Source organism: Pseudophryne corroboree, chromosome 6 (assembly GCF_028390025.1).
Source record: "Pseudophryne corroboree isolate aPseCor3 chromosome 6, aPseCor3.hap2, whole genome shotgun sequence".
In the NCBI taxonomy this organism is placed as follows: Eukaryota; Metazoa; Chordata; class Amphibia; order Anura; family Myobatrachidae; genus Pseudophryne; species Pseudophryne corroboree.
Window position 1 is genome coordinate 807,834,033 of NC_086449.1, and position 19,359 is coordinate 807,853,391.

General features: G+C 48.2%; 1 pseudogene; it reads right to left on the reverse strand.

Annotated features, from left to right (window-relative positions):
* Nucleotides 1-19,046: 19,046 nt before the first annotated feature.
* Nucleotides 19,047-19,119, reverse strand: LOC134938232 (U2 spliceosomal RNA; annotated as a pseudogene).
* Nucleotides 19,120-19,359: the final 240 nt, after the last annotated feature.

Sequence of the window (19,359 nt, forward strand, 5' to 3'; positions counted from 1 at the left end):
TGTGTCAGCAAACTGCAAAACTAAAATGCACCACAGGTATAGAATGTAGATGGATAGTATACTTAATGACGACACAGAGGTAGGTACAGCAGTGGCCTTCCGTACCGTACTGCTATATATAGTATACTCGTGGTCACTGTGTCAGCAAACTGCAAAACTAAAATGCACCACAGGTATAGAATGTAGATGGATAGTATATTTAATGACGACACAGAGGTAGGTACAGCAGTGGCCTTCCGTACCGTACTGCTATATATACTGGTGGTCACTGTGTCAGCAAACTGCAAAACTAAAATGCCCCACAGGTATAGAATGTAGATGGATAGTATACTTAATGACGACACAGAGGTAGGTACAGCAGTGGCCTTCCGTACCGTACTGCTATATATACTGGTGGTCACTGTGTCAGCAAACTGCAAAACTAAAATGCACCACAGGTATAGAATGTAGATGGATAGTATACTTAATGACGACACAGAGGTAGGTACAGCAGTGGCATTCCGTACCGTACTGCTATATATAGTATACTGGTGGTCACTGTGTCAGCAAACTGCAAAACTAAAATGCACCACAGGTATAGAATGTAGATGGATAGTATACTTAATGATGACACAGAGGTAGGTACAGCAGTGGCCTTCCGTACCGTACTGCTATATATAGTATACTGGTGGTCACTGTGTCAGCAAACTGCAAAACTAAAATGCACCACAGGTATAGAATGTAGATGGATAGTATACTTAATGACGACACAGAGGTAGGTACAGCAGTGGCCTTCCGTACCGTACTGCTATATATACTGGTGGTCACTGTGTCAGCAAACTGCACAACTGAAATGCACCACAGGTATAGAATCTAGATGGATAGTATACTTGACGACACAGAGGTAGGTACAGCAGTGGCCTACTGTACCGTAATGCTATATATTATATACTAGTGGTCACTGGTCAGCAAAACTCTGCACTGTACTCCTCCTATATAATATTATACTGGTGGTCCCCAGTCCCCACAATAAAGCAGCACACTGAGCACAGATATGGAGTGTTTTTCAGGCAGACAACGTATACTGGTGGTCACTGTCAGCAAAACTTTGCACTGTACTCCTGCTATATAATACAGCAACTCCCCAGCCCCCACAATTAAGCAGTGTGAGCACAGATATATGCAGCACACTGAGCACAGATAAGGAGCGTTTTTTTCAGGCAGAGAACGGATAAAACTGGTGGTCACTGATCAGCAAAACTCTGCACTGTACTCCTCCTATATTATACAGCTGCTCCCCAGTCCTCCCCACAATTAAGCAATAAAGCACAATCAAGTTCAACAATAACGGAGAGGACGCCAGCCACGCCCTCTCCCTGACATTTCCAATGCACGAGTGAAAATGGCGGCGACGCGCGGCTGCTTATATAGAATCCGAATCTCGCGAGAATCCGACAGCGGGATGATGACGTTTGTCCGCGCTCGGGTTAACTGAGCCATACGGGAGAATCCGAGTATGGCTCGGACCCGTGTAAAAAGGGTGGAGTTCGGGGAGGTTCGGTTTCCGAGAAACCGAACCCGCTCATCACTAATATACACATGTATATATATCATATGTGTGTGTGTGTGTGTGTGTGTGTGTGTGTGTGTGTGTTTATATGTATGTATGTATATACATGTGTATATATGTATGCACATGGATATATATATGTACTATAATTAAAATAAAGTAAACCTTTATTGCACTTACAAGTGCCACCAGGAAGACAGCAGGCTGCAGAGGACGCTAGACAGCCATTTTTTTTAGTGGAGGGGGGTTTCTGGGTACTCGGAAACCCCCCTGGGTGCGCCACTGTTAACCCTTGCACACCCTTGTGGCGTGCAATATTTTTATTATATGGAGTATTATCTCCAATCATAATTGTGTGAGTGGTTAAATATTGCACGAATAAAGGGCGTGCAAAGATTAAGGGGTCGAACCCCCTTGCAATGGCGTGAACAGTGCACGCAGGGCCTGATGAGTCACCTAGTAGGTGCTTTGGTTGGGGAAGTGGCGGGTGCGGGGAGACATGGATGAGGTCCGGGGTGCTGCGGGTGTTGGGAGGATCGGTTGCGGGGGTGCCGCGGGTGGGGGAGGAGATGGAGCGGTAGTGCTGCGGGTGGGGGATGGTGTCTGGGTGCCACGGGTGGGGTTCCGGAGCCAGCGTGGGTGGGGGAGGAGTGATTGCGGGGGTGCCGCGGGTGGGGGAGGGGCGGGTGCGGTGGTGCGGCGAGTGGGGGGTGCTGCGGGTGGGGGAGGGGGTCCGGAGCCTCCACGGGTGCTGGAGGGGAGGTGTGGGGGTGTCACGGATGGGGCCCGGAGGTACTGCGAGTGGGGGAGGGGCGGGTAATGCTTCTCCTCCTGGAAACAGCTAAGCTGCTGTCCTCCCTTTGGCAGTGGCTCTCCCAGAGACTCGCACAGCAGCCAAGCAGCCAGTCACTATTGTTAGCGCCGGTGTCCCAACGTGCCACATTACAGGGAAGAAGATGCACTCTGGAATGCTTTGATGCTAAGGGCTGCTGGGAGCTGTAGTTTATTTAGTGCATCTACTTCCCTGTTTTGCGGCGCGTTGGGACACTGGTGCTAACAATAGTGACTGGCTGGCAGAACTGACTGACTCGCTGAATCAATGTAAAAGGTGAGAGTGCAGGCCAGGTACTGTGTTGCGGAGTCAGGGCCTCTGGGGATCTGGGCGCGGCTGTGGCTGGGAGGCACTTCTGTGATATCACGCGCAGAGGAGGCTCCGGGTCTCAGAGAGTATGCGGTGCAGGGAGGGATATGAAAGACTTCCGCTGTGCCGCTTTCATACACATCTATGCCAGTGGCTGCAGCAGCTTTTGTTCCGCCTGCGCCGTGGCTAGGGAGTGGGGATTGTTGATGCCGGAGGGGGCAGGTGGACTGGCAGCAGGACATAGGACGCTGCAGTAAAAGGATTGTTTTTTCCCCTATCTACAGTGCAGAGACTTGCTGCAGATGCAGTGACATACCCTCCAGCTGCACCTTTTTGGCAGGTACAGTCCCTTTTTTTAATGGTCTGTACTGATTTTTGACTCTCCAAACTTCCATTGAAAGTATAGGAAAAGGGGCGTGGCACTCCACTGTACCCATGGCCACGCCCCCTTTTCGAGTTTGTATCAATGTTTATGTGTAAATTGTTGGAGGGTGTGTTGCTGCAGATGCAGTGGGCCTATTTTGGGGTGTGGGGCTGGAGCTGCAGCTCCATTAGTCCCATTGTTAATCCTGCTCTAGGAAAACACAGCAGCCAAAGGGCAGAGCCTCCCATTGGATGTAACCTGTGTGGGAGGGCGTTTCTCGCCCAATCAGCTGTGGACTGGGTGTGATAGACCTGCTGCTAACCCAATGAGAGCTCCTAGCCACGCCCAGCGTTATCCACACAGGCACAGAGTGACAGATCTGGGCAATTATATAGGAGATGGTAACCAGCATTATTGTATTGTGGGAGTGATTCAGACCTGATCTCTGGGCTGCAAACTTTGCTGTCCTGCGATCAGATAGTCGCCGCCTCCAGGGGGAGTGTAAATTCGCCGTGCAAGTGTACGATCTCATGTTTACGCCGAGCTGCTAAGATCCAGTGTGTGCGCACTCACTGCGCAGCCCAGTACTTACTCCTACAGTGCGATGAGAACAGGCTGATCGGGGCCGGAGCTGACGTCACACACCCTCCCTGGAAATGCTTGGGAACGCCTGCGTTATTCCGGACACTCCCAGTAAACGGTCAGTTGCCACCCACAAACGCCCTCTTCCTGTCAATCACCGCGTGTAAGAAATTTTCGCACCATCCTGTCGCTGACAGGCGATGCCTGTTGTTGTTGTCAGACGCACATGCGCATTGCGGTGCATACGCATGTGCCGTTATGACCGGATCGCCCGCTGTGCGAAAACGCATCGCAGAGATCAGGTCTGAATGAGGCCCTATGTGTATACGGAAACATAATGGAATATTTCACTGTATTACAGTATCTGTGTATTATTTTGATAACACTTGGAGCCTGATGTTAAGTTTAAACACAAAGGTCGACACTAAAATGTTTTTTTTGTTGATATTTTATAATATAAAAATATATCCCTAAATGTCCCCAGTGGCGTCAGAAGGCGGGTGCGGGGGATGCGGCCCGCACCCAGGTGTCACCCTCGGACAAAGTGTCGGCTCTTCTGCAGTGACAGGAGCCGAGTGCTGCAGTGTGATAATCCTCTGCAGCACTCGGCACCTGTCACAGATAAGGAGCCGGCACTGCACGCTGCACAGTCTCCAGCCAGCATCTCCGGCCCGGGTAAGCTGGACACGCCCCCAGAGTGAGAGGAGATCCACGAGGCTACGCCCCTTTAAAATGAGGCCACGTGCCCTGTTCGGGCGGCCACGGCACAGGCAGGGGGAGGTGGGGTATGGAGTAATGCAGAGTGCGCACCGGGTGTCACCACACCTGGTGACGCCTCTGAATGTCCCCCAGGTGCCTAACCCTAATTGTGCCCTCCCGTAGCCTAACCCTAACCCTCCCCCTAGTGACTAACCCTATCCTGCTCTCCCGTTGCCTAACCCTAACCATTCCTACCTTTTATCAGGGAGCGGGTCCTTCCTCTCCAGCCCGCTTCATCTTCCCAGTGATATTTGGGAAGAAGACGCTAGCCACTAGAGAGCAAAGACTCTTGCACAGCACAGTCAGTGTTTTCTATGTGCGGCAGCCATCTTCTTGAAGAGATATCCAGGAAGATGGTACAGCTGACGCCAGCAACAGACAGGTATACTGGGTGGGGGGGTATGGACCTGGCCCCGGGTAATTTGTATACGCTTCCCACCCCTCTCAGCACAACTGATTACTTGTGCCAGTACGCAATACCTGAAAATAATTAGAGATGAGCGGGTTCGGTTCTCCGAGATCCGAACCCCCCCGAACTTCCCCTACTTTACACGGGTCCGAGGCAGCCTCGGAGCTTCCCGCCTTGCTCGGTAAACCCGAACGCACCCGAACGTCATCATCCCGCTGTCAGATTCTCGCGAGATTCGTATTCTATGTAAAGAGCCGCGCGTCGCCGCCATTTTCACTCGTGCATTGAAGATTGAATGGAGAGGACAGGGCTGCGTTCTCTCCCTGAAAAGCTCCGTATCTGTGCTCAGTGTGCGGAAAATATCTGTGCTCAGTGTGCTGCAAATATCTGTGCTCAGTGTGCTGAAAATATCTACGTTCTCTGCCTGAAAACGCTGTGCTGCATTTTGGTGACCAGCAGTATACATATAGTACAGTACAGTAGGCCATTGCTGTATCTTTCAGCTCTGTGTCAAGTATACCATCTCTGTGCTGCATTATTGAGAGCAGTATATAGTAGGACAGTGCAGCATTTTGGTGACCAGCAGTATACATATAGTACAGTACAGTAGGCCATTGCTGTATCTTGCAGCTCTGTGTCAAGTATACCATCTCTGTGCTGCATTATTGTGAGCAGTATATAGTAGGACAGTGCAGCATTTTGGTGACCAGCAGTATACATATAGTACAGTACAGTACAGTAGGCCATTGCTGTATCTTGCAGCTCTGTGTCAAGTATACTATCCATATCTGTGCTGCATTATTGTGAGCAGTATATAGTAGTACAGTGCAGCATTGTGGTGACCAGTATACTACAGTACAATAGTCCAGTGCTGTTCTTGCTGCTTAGTGTCAGTTCTCCGTAGTATCATCAGTGCTCAGTATAATCAGTGATTGATCAGTATAATCAGTTCTCAGTATAATCAGTGCGCTGTTAGACGTGCGCCCGTTTTCCGCCATTAGTGCATTGGGATTTAGACAGTTGATGAAGTTATTGTGTCCCCGGTACAAAATCCCATCTAGATTCCACTTCACTAGGCAGGCGATAGCGAGATTTTAAAAATTAATATCAGTGATTTATAATTATTAATGACAGTGATCTTGCCAAATAATTCCAGTGATTTTGTCATTTTCTTCAGGTGATTTGGACCAATAATACCATTGATTAGAACAAATAATTCCAGTGATTTTGTCATTTTCTTCCAGCGATTTGGACCAATAATACCATTGATTAGAACAAATAATTCCAGTGATTTTGTCATTTTCTTCCAGTGATTTGGACCAATAAAACCATTGATTAGAACAAATAATTCCTGTGACTTTGTCATTTTCTTCCAGTGATTTGGACCAATAAAACCATTGATTAGAACGAATAATTCCAGTGATTTATGATTTTGCCATTTTCTTCCAGTGATTTGGACCAATAATATCATTGATTAGAACGAATAATTCCTGTGATATTGAGGTGTTTGTATCGCTTAGCTTAGCCGTTCAGCGACCACAGTGCACCTCTTTTTCTCTTTTCTTTGCATCATGTGCTGTTTGGGGCCAATTTTTTTAAGTGCCATCCTGTCTGACACTGCAGTGCCACTCCTAGATGGGCCAGGTGTTTGTGCCGCCCTCTTGGGTCGCTTAGCTTAGTCATCCAGCGACCTCGGTGCAAATTTTAGGACTAAAAATAGTATTGTGAGGTGTTCAGAATAGACTGGAAATGAGTGGAAATTATGGTTATTGAGGTTAATAATACTATAGGATCAAAATGACCCCCAAATTCTATGATTTAAGCTGTTTTTGAGGGGTTTTTGAAGAAAAACACCCGAATCCAAAACACAGGGAGGTTTTGCCAAAACGCGTCCAAATCCAAAACACGGCCGCGGAACCGAATCCAAAACCAAAACACAAAACCCGAAAAATTTCCGGTGCACATCTCTAAAAATAATAATAATTTTAAAAAGGTTTATTCTTTGCAGTTGCCGCTGTCAGAGGGACCTCCTGGTCCGTCTGCTTCCTGGTTCCCTCCTCTCTGTGCCTGATGTGCTGCCGATCACTGCTGATCGGGCAGCCCGGCAACACCCCCACCCTGCAGCAGTGGGGGCAATGTTAAAAAGCAGTCCTCACCTTTCTGCTGGACCCCCAGAGGCTGCAAGGAGGATCAGGCGCAGAAAAAAACAGGTTCAATGTTCCGACCATTGATGGTCCAATGTTTTGCCCACGATTGTACTGATGTATATTTAAAAAAAAATGTATATGTTCTTAACGTAATTCAATCATAAATGCACGAAAATTTTGAAGTGGTTTTTGGGGAAAATATAAGCCAGTTTAGTGGTTAAAGGGGCCTAACACGGACAGCCTCATCCTCGTGGTTTAATTACGCTCAGACCTAATCGGTCCTAAGCACAAGTTCTAATGGGCCCCGTACACTAACGCGACATATCCGACCGTCATGTCTCAGGCGATCACCCTCGGCAGCCTCCCGGGGCGGCAGGATCACCCAAGATACATCGTATAATGTCCTTTTGCATACGATGTATCTTGGGCGATCCCAGCCATACCTGCGGGGTCGGACATGATCGCTAGTGCAGCGCGGTCAATCTGGAGGATCCGATCCGATGCTCACGGGAATGCGTATTGGATTGGATCGGATCGGAAACACCTCCAAAATGCCCGATTTCATCCGATATATCGGGCCGAATGCCCCAAATCGGATGAAATCGGGCATTACCGTTCTAGTGTATGGGGCCTTTAAGGTTAAGCGTCCGGAGCTAATGGGCAGTAGCGGATCTTGCTAGGGGTACGCAGGATTTTTGCCCCGGTGTCGCCTTCCGGAGGGCGCCGCCGCCGTCCGGAGGGCGCCGTCGCCCCCCGGTCCTTGGTAGATGCAGTGCAGTGCGGTGCGCGATGGCGCACCACACGGCATTGTGGGAGCGGCACATAGACACTAGGGGTCATGATTGACCTCTAGTGTCTATGCGGTGCTATGGGAGACACGTCATGACGTCTCTCCCATAGATCAGAGGAGCGGCATCGGCGGCCGGAGACGGAGGGCAGCAGCGGTCGGGAATCAGGAGCGGGGATGGTGAGTATTAATTTATTTTTAATAACTCTACTGGGGGCACAAACGTGGGCACAACTCTACTAGGGGCATAACTGACTACGCCCCTTTATGAAGCCACGCCCCTATTTTCGCCGGGGCGCCACAAGGGATAGAACAGGCCCTGCCTGGAGAAGGGATAAAGCAGTGATAGTGGAAGGTGATAACGCACCAGCCAATCAGCTGCTAGCTGTCAATTTTCAAATCCGTAATGATTGGCTGGTGCGTTATCACCTTGCGCTTATCACTGCTTTATCACTTCTTTATCCCTACTCCAGGATAATACACCTGCCCCATTGTGTGGTGTAGGGAATCACACCAGCCTTGCAGGGTTTTGTGTGCGTCTAATCTAAGGATTACTCGATTCACGATCCGACCACAGCATTCTATGACGGGTAAGGTGTGACCATCAGCACATTATGCAAAATAAACTTACTGCAGAAGTTTTGGAGGCGCACAGTGTTTGTCCCCGAGAAGATTAGCGGGAAGAACGGATAGAAACTGATGTCACTGATTTATTTGCTGCGGGCATTGTAACTGTTTATAGAATATGGGACAGCCAGTCTCACCAGCTGAGTCCCGCAGTAAACACACAGCAGATCGCCCCGCAGTAATAGAGCCTGCGTTCGTTAAATATGAATAATGTTGGGAAGCAGCTGAGTAATCACAGATTGCAGTAAGGCGTCACAGCTTCTCCGCGAACGCCAGTGGCTGGCATGCGTGGGATGCATGTGTGGCCACTCTCTGTGGAGCTGAGGTAAGCAATCTGTGTTTCTGCAGATGGTGGGGAACCACAAGTTCCAGCATGCCAGGTCATCCTCATAGTCCAACATGGGTCACCTAAAGAGTGTAAGCCTTTGGGTGCCAAGGGATGCTGGGATCTGCAGTTCAAGTAGCTGAAGAGCCTTGACAATGCATTATATTATATATTGGAGCTATTTCATCCACGGAATTGATATTCTTTCATTACAAACCTAAACTTTTCTGTGATTAGATATTTTATGCATAAAATTAGATCTAAATGACATATAAACCATTCACACAGATTCTGCAAAGCCGGGCATTAGGGGCGTAGCCAGAACTTTGTGGGCCCCATAGCAACCTATTGAAGGGGCCCCCGTCCTATGCTTCTAGAGAGACACCTCTCCGCAGCAGTTGTTTATGTTATGCCCCATAATAGTGCCCAAGTTTATTTTATGAATCATAGTAATGCCCTAGTTAACGTTATACCACGCTATTGTGCCTCTACGTCGTATTGTGCCACATTACAGTGCCCCAGATCATTTTAAGTAACATTATAATGTCCTCCAGTTCATTGTCTACCACATTACACTGAGCATGTCCAAGGGCGTAACTAGATATATTGTAAACCCCAAGGTAAAAGTGTGTTAAGGCCCCTATGTACTACCAAATGGTGAAAAAAGTATGTAACACATGTAACTGTGACAGGGAAGGGGGGACCCCTCACAGCTCTGGGCCCCATTGCAGCTGCACTCCCTGCACCTATGGTAGCTACACCCTGTATATAACACATGTAACGGGGACAGGGAAGGTGGTCCCTCTCAGCTCTGGCCCCATAGCAGCTGCACTCCCTGCACCTATGGTAGCTACACTGCTGTATATAACACATGTAACGGGGACAGGGAAGGTGGTCCCTCTCAGCTCTGGGCCCCATAGCAGCTGCACTGCCTGCACCTATGGTAGCTTCACCCTTGTATATAACACATGTAACTGTGACAGGGAAGGTGGCCCCTCTCAGCTCTGGGCCCCATAGCAGCTGCACTCCCTGCACCTATGGTAGCTACACCCTGTATATAACATATGTAACTGTGACAGGGAAGGTGGCCCCTCTCAGCTCTGGGCCCCATAGCAGCTGCACTGCCTGCACCTATGGTAGCTTCACCCTTGTATATAACACATGTAACTGTGACAGGGAAGGTGCCCCTCTCAGCTCTGGGCCCCATAGCAGCTGCACTCCCTGCACCTATGGTAGCTACACCCTGTATATAACATATGTAACTGTGACAGGAAAGGTGGCCCCTCTCAGCTCTGGGCCCCATAGCAGCTGCACTGCCTGCACCTATGGTAGCTGCACCCTGTATATAACACGTGTAACTGTGACAGGGAAGGTGGCCCCTCTCAGCTCTGGGATCCACAGCAGCTCTGGGCCCTATAGCAGCTGCACTCCCTGCACCTATGATATCACACCCTGTATATAACACATGTAACTGTGACAGGGAAGGTGGCCCCTCTCAGCTCTGGGCCCCATAGCAGCTGCACTCCCTGCACCTATGGTAGCTACACCCTGTATATAACACAAGTAACTGTGACAGGGAAGGTGGCCCCTCTCAGCTCTGGGATCCACAGCAGCTGCACTCCCTGCACCTATGGTAGCTGCGCCCTTAGGTGGTGCTACTACTGACAATACCAGGGTCAATCCCTATTTTTTTAAGATTTTCAATTTGGCGTTTCCTGCTACTAAGATCCATGATGGGGAGTTTGCACAGTGCGAATGCTTAGTGTCTGTTCTTATTTAGAACGGAGCAATGCACTTTCTGGCCACCAACATGTCATGTTGTCCTCACCCCACAGTGGTGCACAGGGCACTGTGCAATGTACAGCAGTTATCCGGGATGTGCCCAGCTACAGATTGCCACTGCATACCCCTGATAATTCATATGTCCCTATATGCATACCTCCCAACTGTCCCAACTTTTCACGGGACAGTCCAGTTTTTCGGGGACTGTCCCGCTGTCCCACCCATGGGCTGCAGTGTCCCGCGGTGGGGGTGGGCAGTTGGGAGGCTCTGTCTCTCGCTGCCCTGCTTAGCAGAGCAGCAGTGAATAGACGCTGGAGTCAGAGGGAGAGGGGGCATGCCAGCTGGCTCACAGAGCGCTGGGCATGCCCCCTCAGTGACGAAAGTGGGGGCGTGGCTCACAAGTGTGGGTCCTCCCACAAAGCCACACCCCCTTTCCATAGGCCCTTTTTTGTGAGCCACGCGTGTGTCCCTCTTTAGAGAGATGAAAAGTTGGGAGGTATGCTATATGTATGGATAAGCGAAGGGGCTGGCAGCACATTCCACCCTGCCTGCCTCTGGATAGGTGCACCAAATCACTCCTCTTGTTCTGCATGTTGAATATCGGGGGTCATTCCGAGTTGTTCGCTCGGTAAATTTCTTCGCATCGCAGCGATTTTCCGCTTAGTGCGCATGCGCAATGTTCGCACTACGACTGCGCCAAGTAAATTTGCTATGCAGTTAGGAATTTTACTCACGGTTTTTTCTTCGTTCTGGTGATCGTACTGTGATTGACAGGAAGTGGGTGTTTCTGGGCGGAAACTGGCCGTTTTATGGGAGTGTGTGAAAAAACGCTTCCGTTTCCGGGAAAAACGCGGGAGTGGCTGGAGAAACGGAGGAGTGTCTGGGCGAACGCTGGGTGTGTTTGTGACGTCAAACCAGGAACGACAAGCACTGAACTGATCGCAGATGCCGAGTAAGTTTCGAGTTACTCTGAAACTGCACAGTGATGTCTTATCGCAACATTGCGAATCTTTCGTTCGCAATTTTAAGAAGCTAAGATTCACTCCCAGTAGGCGGCGGCTTAGCGTGTGCAAAGCTGCTAAAAGCAGCTTGCGAGCCAACAACTCGGAATGACCCCCATCATTCCTGTTACAAGTTCTTATTTGTACATTTTTGGCCGATTCTGAGCCGCAGGCAAAGTAGCTGTAGTTGCCAGGAGCCACAAAAGCCAGATTAACTACTTTATGCTAATGCGATATTCCTTTTGGCTAAAGTGAGGGTCCATTCGCCTGCAAGCCCAATGATTTTATGCCGACCGCTGTGTCGGTCATTATTACTATCTGCACCTGCTCTGGGCTCTTGCTGGGTGCAAGGAATCCGTCAGAAATATGCACGACTCAGAATCGCACACACCCATGACACTCGCACAAGTCACAGCAGTTCTGTGCAATCATACTGTCGACGCCCATTTCCCGACCCAATTTCGCACAAGGATCAAGTTCCGTATGACTCAGAACATGACACACTAATGCAAAAATACATAAATTCACATCTGCCTATGAGTTGGATTTCCAGGGAGGCTTCATGTTCTAAACCACGATGGCCACTGAGATCTCTACTGAGAATGTGCGGGAGCCATATTGAGACTGTAAACAGTGACATGGTGGGAGACAGAAGTCTGCTACCAACCCCAAGCGACTTTTTAATACATTTAAATCACTTCTTTACCCTCCCTCACCTCCCCACTAGCTACTATCAGTGCACAAAAACTTGCTTCCTACTTCAAGGATAAGATTGATAAAATCCGAGATGAAATGGTATGCTCTAACTCAGCCAGTGACCTGCTCATTTCCCTACCTGAGCCCTCTGGCACTTTCTCTTCATTTGATCCCACAAGTGAAGATGAAGTATCAACACTCTTTTCATCCTCCTACTCCACTACCTCTCCTCTTGATCCTATACACACACATGTCAATAAAACTTTGTCTCCTGTGCTTATCCCAACCTTAACTAAAATCTGTAATCTCTCTCTCTCTCTCTCTCTACTGGTATCTTTCCCTCTCTGTTTAAACATGCAGTGATTACTCCCATTCTAAAAAACACAACTCTTACCTAAACACTCTCTCTAACTACCGTCCCATTTCTCAGCTACCAGGTCCCTCCAAGCTACTTGAGAGATTTGCCTAGACTCACCTTACACACTTTCTTAACTCCCACAACTTGTTGGACCCACTTCAGTCAGGCTTTCGTGCCCAACACTCCACAGAGACGGCACTGACCAAAGTAGTGAATGATCTAGTCACTGCTAGATCAAAAGGCCATTACACACTACTTATTCTTCTAGATCTCTCTGCTGCATTTGACACTGTTGACCACTCTCTTTTCATAAAACACTACAATCCCTAGGTCTTCAGGACACAGCACTTACTTGGTTCTCATCCTACCTATCGCTCTTTCAGTGTTCACTTCTCTGAATCTACCTCCTCTTCTCTACATCTTTCAGTTGGAGTACCGCAAGGCTCAGTCTTTGGTCCTCTGCTGTTCTCAATCTATACCTCCTCTCTTGGTAAACTAATCAGCTCCTTTGGATTTCAGTATCATTTGTACGCTGATGATACTCAAATCTACCTATCCTTCCCAGATTTTTCACCATCTGTATTGGCTCGTGTCACTGGATGCCTATCTGCCATTTCATCTTGGATGTCCTCTCGCCACCTCAAACTCAACATTTCCAAAACAGAATAAATTAATTTCCCAGCAGCCAAGAGTAGTGTGTGGGGTCCCCAGTGATGGTTACCCTATAGCATTTGTGAGGTGGTAAACAGATACCTCCCGGGAACTGAGCACTTTGAGAAAGGCTTCCTGTGAGCAGAAACGCGTCGGTGCTGTGGGACAGACTGCGACAGACCAAGAAAGAGTGGAAGTACCCAGGATTACCACAGCTAGAGGAGGAACAGTGCTCAGTTCCCGGGAGGTATCTGTTTACCACCTCACAAACGCTATAGTGTAACCATCACTGGGGACCCCACACATTCTGGTACGCACATTTGCCCTACTATAAGTTGATGGAATTGTATATTTTATGTTGTTTATACTTATAATAAAACTGTACTTCACTATATATTCCCTCATTTTTGTTTTTTTGAGGGAATGAAGAGGAATTCTGTTCTGATCTTCAAGGAAGGATCTTAATATTCGAATATCTGACGATTTCATACAAAATTAACACTCAAATACTTATCCCGTACTACCCCGGGGTGCGCACATCTGCATTTTGTGAATTGTCTAACGTTTCTTTGGGAGTGGGGGTGACCACTTCAGCGGACGGTGCAGCACTGCTGGTTTGGAGCGCTGGTTTGAAAAACTTTTCTTCATTAAAGAGTAGTTACCAACCTGATATCTCCATAACTGTTGACAATGCAACTATCCACCCTACCCCACAAGTTCGCTGCCTAGGTGTCACCCTTGACTCTGAACTGTCCTTTGTTCCACACATTCAATCTGTCTCTAAATCATGTTACATGCACCTTAAAAACATATCCAAAATACGCCCTTATCTTACACAAGACACTGCAAAAACTCTAATCCATGCTCTCATCATCTCCCGCATTGATTATTGTAATAGTCTCCTTACTGGTCTTCCCAAACATAGGCTCTCACCACTACAATCCATTTTGAATGCAGCTGCGAGGCTAATCTTCCTCGCCAGACGTTCTTCGTCTGCTGATCCGCTCTGTCAGTCCCTCCATTGGCTACCGGTATTCTACCGTGTTAAATATAAAATACTTTTACTTACATACAAGGCTATTAACCAAACTGCACCATCATACATCTCCTCACTCATCTCAAAATATCTCCCTACCAGACCTCTCCGCGTCTCTCATCCACATGTATTACCTGTTTCCACTCAAAATTACAGGACTTTACCCGGGCTTCACCCACTCTCTGGAATGCCCTCCCACGCACAATAAGACTCTCCTCTAGTCTCTAAACCTTTAAACGTTCCCTGAAAACTCATCTCTTCAGACAAGCCTACCAAATTTCAGACCCACCCACATAACCTTCAGTGCTTCCCTATCCAGTTACATCCTCTCTGTACAGTCCACATAACCTCACATTTTGCCTTCGAACATTGCTGGGTGATCATATCATACCATACAACCCATTAAGAACCTAGCAATCTGGGGAACCATTATGTAACAACAGGTAGCATCTATCCTTGTGTATAAATGCCTATTTCCCTATAGATTGTAAGCTTGCGAGCAGGGCCTTCCTACCTCTATGTCTGTCTGTCTTTGCCCAGTTTTGTTCTATAACTGTTGTTCTAATTGTAAAGAGCAATGGAATATGCTGCGCTGTATAAGAAACTGCTAATAAATAATAATAAATAAAATAATACTTAGCTCCAGAGTGACCTGCGATTACCTGCAATACACAATGTTTTTCCAGCATCCCTGCAACCCTACCTGTTTGCAGTGTACAGTCACCGGCTGGTGAGCTGTATGAATTTCCACTCTACTCCATTACCAGAGTGCATGTAACAGTGAGTACGGCTCTACCTACTATCGATCAATAAACCAACACCACTGGTTAAGAAACTATGCTGTTCATAGTGTGAGTCACCTGCTGATGAGTGCCTATATAACTCTGCAATATCAATACCTACACACTTAATTTCCAACATATTTCACAGTGTGCACAGCATGCAAAGGGAAGGAAACGGGGTGGGGGGGTGGGGGGCAGGACAGTGAAAGCAGTGGTCATGCCCAGTGTGACGAGTGCCCATGCTCCCATTTCATGCGTGCCGTCACAGTTTAAACGCACACCTTTTCTGTATCCATATTGCGCCTCAGTGACGTCACTGGTTCTTAATGAGTTTATATTTTCTCATTAATATTTGGCACAACTTAAGTCTTTACGATCTCTTTTTCTAAATAAAAAAAAAGGGGTGAAAATTGGTTCATATCTGCAAACTTTCATGTTCCTCATTAAAACTGTGATCAGAGAAACACTTTTATAATCCAATTCTAGAGCACCAACACTGCAAGAATGACAATACCTAATTACTTGGAATCTAAGAACACTCTTTGTGCGCCAACAAACAGACAGGAAATCTTTGGAGCTGCTTATAATGAATAAAAAGAAGTTATAATTAAGTCATAACTCGCTCTGTAGTGCTAAAATCAGTAAGATTATTTTAATATATTGTTCAGTTCCAGTTACTGTTGAAATATTCTTTGCCCTAATTGTATTGTATTATTTATTACAGCCCAGTGTTGAACCACCAAAAGTTTAAAAACATAAAGAAAACTGAAACTAAAAGAGATCCCGTCGAAGGCTCCTAGAACCCAACTCTGTTTCCAACATACCGTACAGTGAAGCATTATTGATTAGACGTTGATGGAACAAGGGTATTGAGAACACAAGATTATGGAGAATGACGCGCCTATTGAAGCCTTCAGAGGAACCCACCACATCAGGATACTAAAGCCATAATGCCCCATGCCATAATGCAGGATAATGCCCCCAACCTCGTCCAACCCCAGCCAACCTGCTCAACTCTTTCCTGTCCCTGATTGGCGTACCACTTAGCTCCTCCCCCAATGCCCACCACTTAGCTCCTGCCCCAAAGCCTAGCTCAGCCCTGCACCCTTTCCCTGATTGGCTCACTGCCATGTCCAGCAGCAAGGATACCTATGATTGGTTCAAACTATTGATGGTTTCCTTATCTAAAGTTTCATGCCATCTATGTAAAGCACCAAAGGAACCCTTCGATGACCATCCCTAATCCAATCTCCTATTGGCAAACAGACAAATTAGGATTCTTTAAAGAAATTAAGTTTGCCGTGCACAGGGGGGCTGAGGGGAAGGTGGGGAGGCAGGTACTAATTGGGCCCCTCCATCAGCATGGGTTCGGGTCCACCATCCCCCCCCTATACTTACTCCTAGGCAGCGTCAGATGTCACTGGGAAGATGGCACCACCGGCCAAGGAGGAGGGACCCACTTCCGATTAAGCAAAGTAGGAAGTGGGTGCCCTCCCTCGCACCTTACCTGCCCCCCCTTGAATAAACTGCGCCCCTTGTGGAGTGCATGGAGTCACGCAATTAATATTTGAATAAATAATTTATTTCAGGGGTGTAGACATGCCCCCTATTTAGGCCACCTCCCCCGTTACATTACTGGGGCCCGGCATGGCTCTCTGTGCCCCTGGCCGTGCATAGGGTAGAAATGTTCTCCACACACAGGGCCGGATCTAGACCTTGTGGCGCCCAGGGCGAAAAAATAGGGGTGTGGCTTCATGGAGAAGGGGCGTGGTCAGTTATGCCCCCTGTAGCTGTGCCCTCAGTAGATGTGCCCCCTGTAGCTGTGCCCACAGTAGTATTGCCCCCAGTACTGTGCCTCCTGTAGAGTTGTGCCCACAGTAGTATTGCCCTCTGTAGAGTTGTGCCCCCTGTAGAGTTGTGCCCCCAGTAGTATTGCCCCCTGTAGAGTTGTGCCCCCTATTTGCGCCGCTTACAAAAAAAATAATAATTAATACTTACAATCCCCGCTCCTGCTTCCCAACCGCTGCTGCCCTCCGTCTCCGGCCGCCGGCGCCGCTCCTTGGATCTTCATGACGTCTTTCCCATAGCACCGCATAGACACTATAGGTCAATTATGACCTCTAGCGTCTATGTGCCGCTCCCACAATGCAGTGTGGTGCGCGATGTCATCGCACACAGCACAGCACCGGGAATCTAAACAGCACCGGGCGGCACCAGTAGCGGATCTTGCCATGGCGGCAGCGCCCTCCGGGGGGCGGTGGCGCCCTCCAGAAGGCGGCACCCCGGGCAAAAATCATGCTTGCCTGTAGCAAGATCCGCTACTGCCCACACACTCACAACTTTGTCAAGTACTGTACCTTATTATTCCGATGAGCACCTGAAACATTTGCATGCTGAACACAGTAGATTTTGTAAATAAGCCAACTTGTATATTAGCGTAAGGGGCCCTTTAACAAATGCAGTACCCTAAAACCTTGTATATGACCATCTAAAAACAGACAGCAATAATTACCTTTAGCTGTCGCCTTGCCCTAAACCGCGCTAGCCGACACGGAATTAGAAAGGGGTTAACAAGCAAACTTAAATGAAATTGCGGGTGTCTGCTGTTATTTCAGCTACTTGGGCCATAGGTGAAAAGCAATAATTAGCAAATATCCAGCCAGCAAAGAGATCTGGATAATGACACTGCTCAGCAAGGTTGTGGAATAGGCTGATGGGAGGCGGATTTTTTTTTTTACAGCTTATAAATAAATAAACTGCAAATAAAATGTGAAAGGATTTTATGCCCATAATTAGTCTTTTAATTGGAATGTTACCAAGCGCAGAAGTGGCGGTGGCTGTGGAATGGAGACTTGTCAGCATAGCGTGAGAAGTAGAAGGTATGTAATACATTCCCAGATTATTACAGCAGTTGGATTAATTGAACCTGATCTGCGGTGGGCAACTTAACGGATAATTATATTAGATTCGTTGAGCGGGAATAGCTGGTATGTTACTGGGGAGAACAAGATTAGAATAATATACTGAACCCCACAGGCAGGTACTCTGCAAATACACAGTCCCTGGTCTCGTGCTGCGCCAAGTTACAGAGAAGGGTTGGTGGTCCAGTTATCTAATCTATATTTTTTGGGCAATGTATTTTATGGTGCTGAATGTAAATTATTACCACCAAAGGGTACTTTTACTTGAAGCCCGTGGTGCATAACTTCATCACACAGTGTCTTGTGCAAAACGTGCTGGGGGCGTAGGACCTTGGACCCTCTCCAAAAAGAGAAGGGCCCCGTTACTCCCCAACCCTTCAGAGCCAAAAGGCCTACTGAGGTGAAAAAGGGACTGTGGGTCCCTCCTTGCCGAAGCGCCGAGAGACCCTCGAGTATCCCCAGGGTTGGCCGAAGCTTCCCCCTGGGGAACGAAACAGTCTCCAGACCTCCCCAAAAGGAGAGGGCCTCGACAACTAGGGGAGAGGGTGGCACATAAGGGTCTCACCTAAACCCCGAAACAAAAACGTGACTCACACACAAAAAACACAAAAAGGTGCAGTGTAAGTGCATGTGTAAGTGAGTACACACATGAAAAATAAATAAATAAATAAGGCCCTAGCCAGAAGTCCGGGGGAAAAGTAAAAATTATCCTTGCCCTAGCCAAAAGGCCAGGGCAAAGGAGTAGGTGCAGACAGAAGGGTAGATGTGCTCTGTGCTAAAGTGCCTTAGTGCAAAGGTGGTCCGAATCCCCAGTGCATTTCAGGCACCCCTGTCCCTTCCAGTTCCAGGGGCACAGAACACCTCGAGCTTCAGGCTGCTCCCGACCTCTCAGCCAGACCAAGCTTCATACCCACTCTGTGCCAGGGTCAACCACCAGTACGAGAGTAGATACTAGACCAGGCCGTTCCCGCTCCACGCAAGGGGCCCTATTTCATCCCCTTAGAAGGCAACGGATACTAAGCCCAGTTTTTCTCCACTCTCCACCAGAGGCATTGCCACACCCCGGCATGGTACTCCACAAGGTGTTTCTCCATTCCACACTAGGGACCTCTCACGCTCCCAGTGTAAGAACAGGTACTCCACCAAGTGTTTCCCTCGAGCAGGTACTACACTTGATCTTAGCCAAAAGGCCGAGAAGCAGTGTTGGACTGGCCCACCGGTGTACAGGGGAAATCCCCAGAAAGACCCACTGCTTAATGGCCCCCACAACTTCCTCTTGGAGTCAGTAACTTTGTGGAGCAGGATCATGGATGAACTTGGGCACTTGGTTTGTTCCTATGAAAACGTCACAGAGATTAGCCCTCCTGCCAATCAAAGTTGGTGATCCTGACACACCCCTGTCCGCTCCTTTATAAAGGGGCCCTGCACTTTGCATGTCCTCT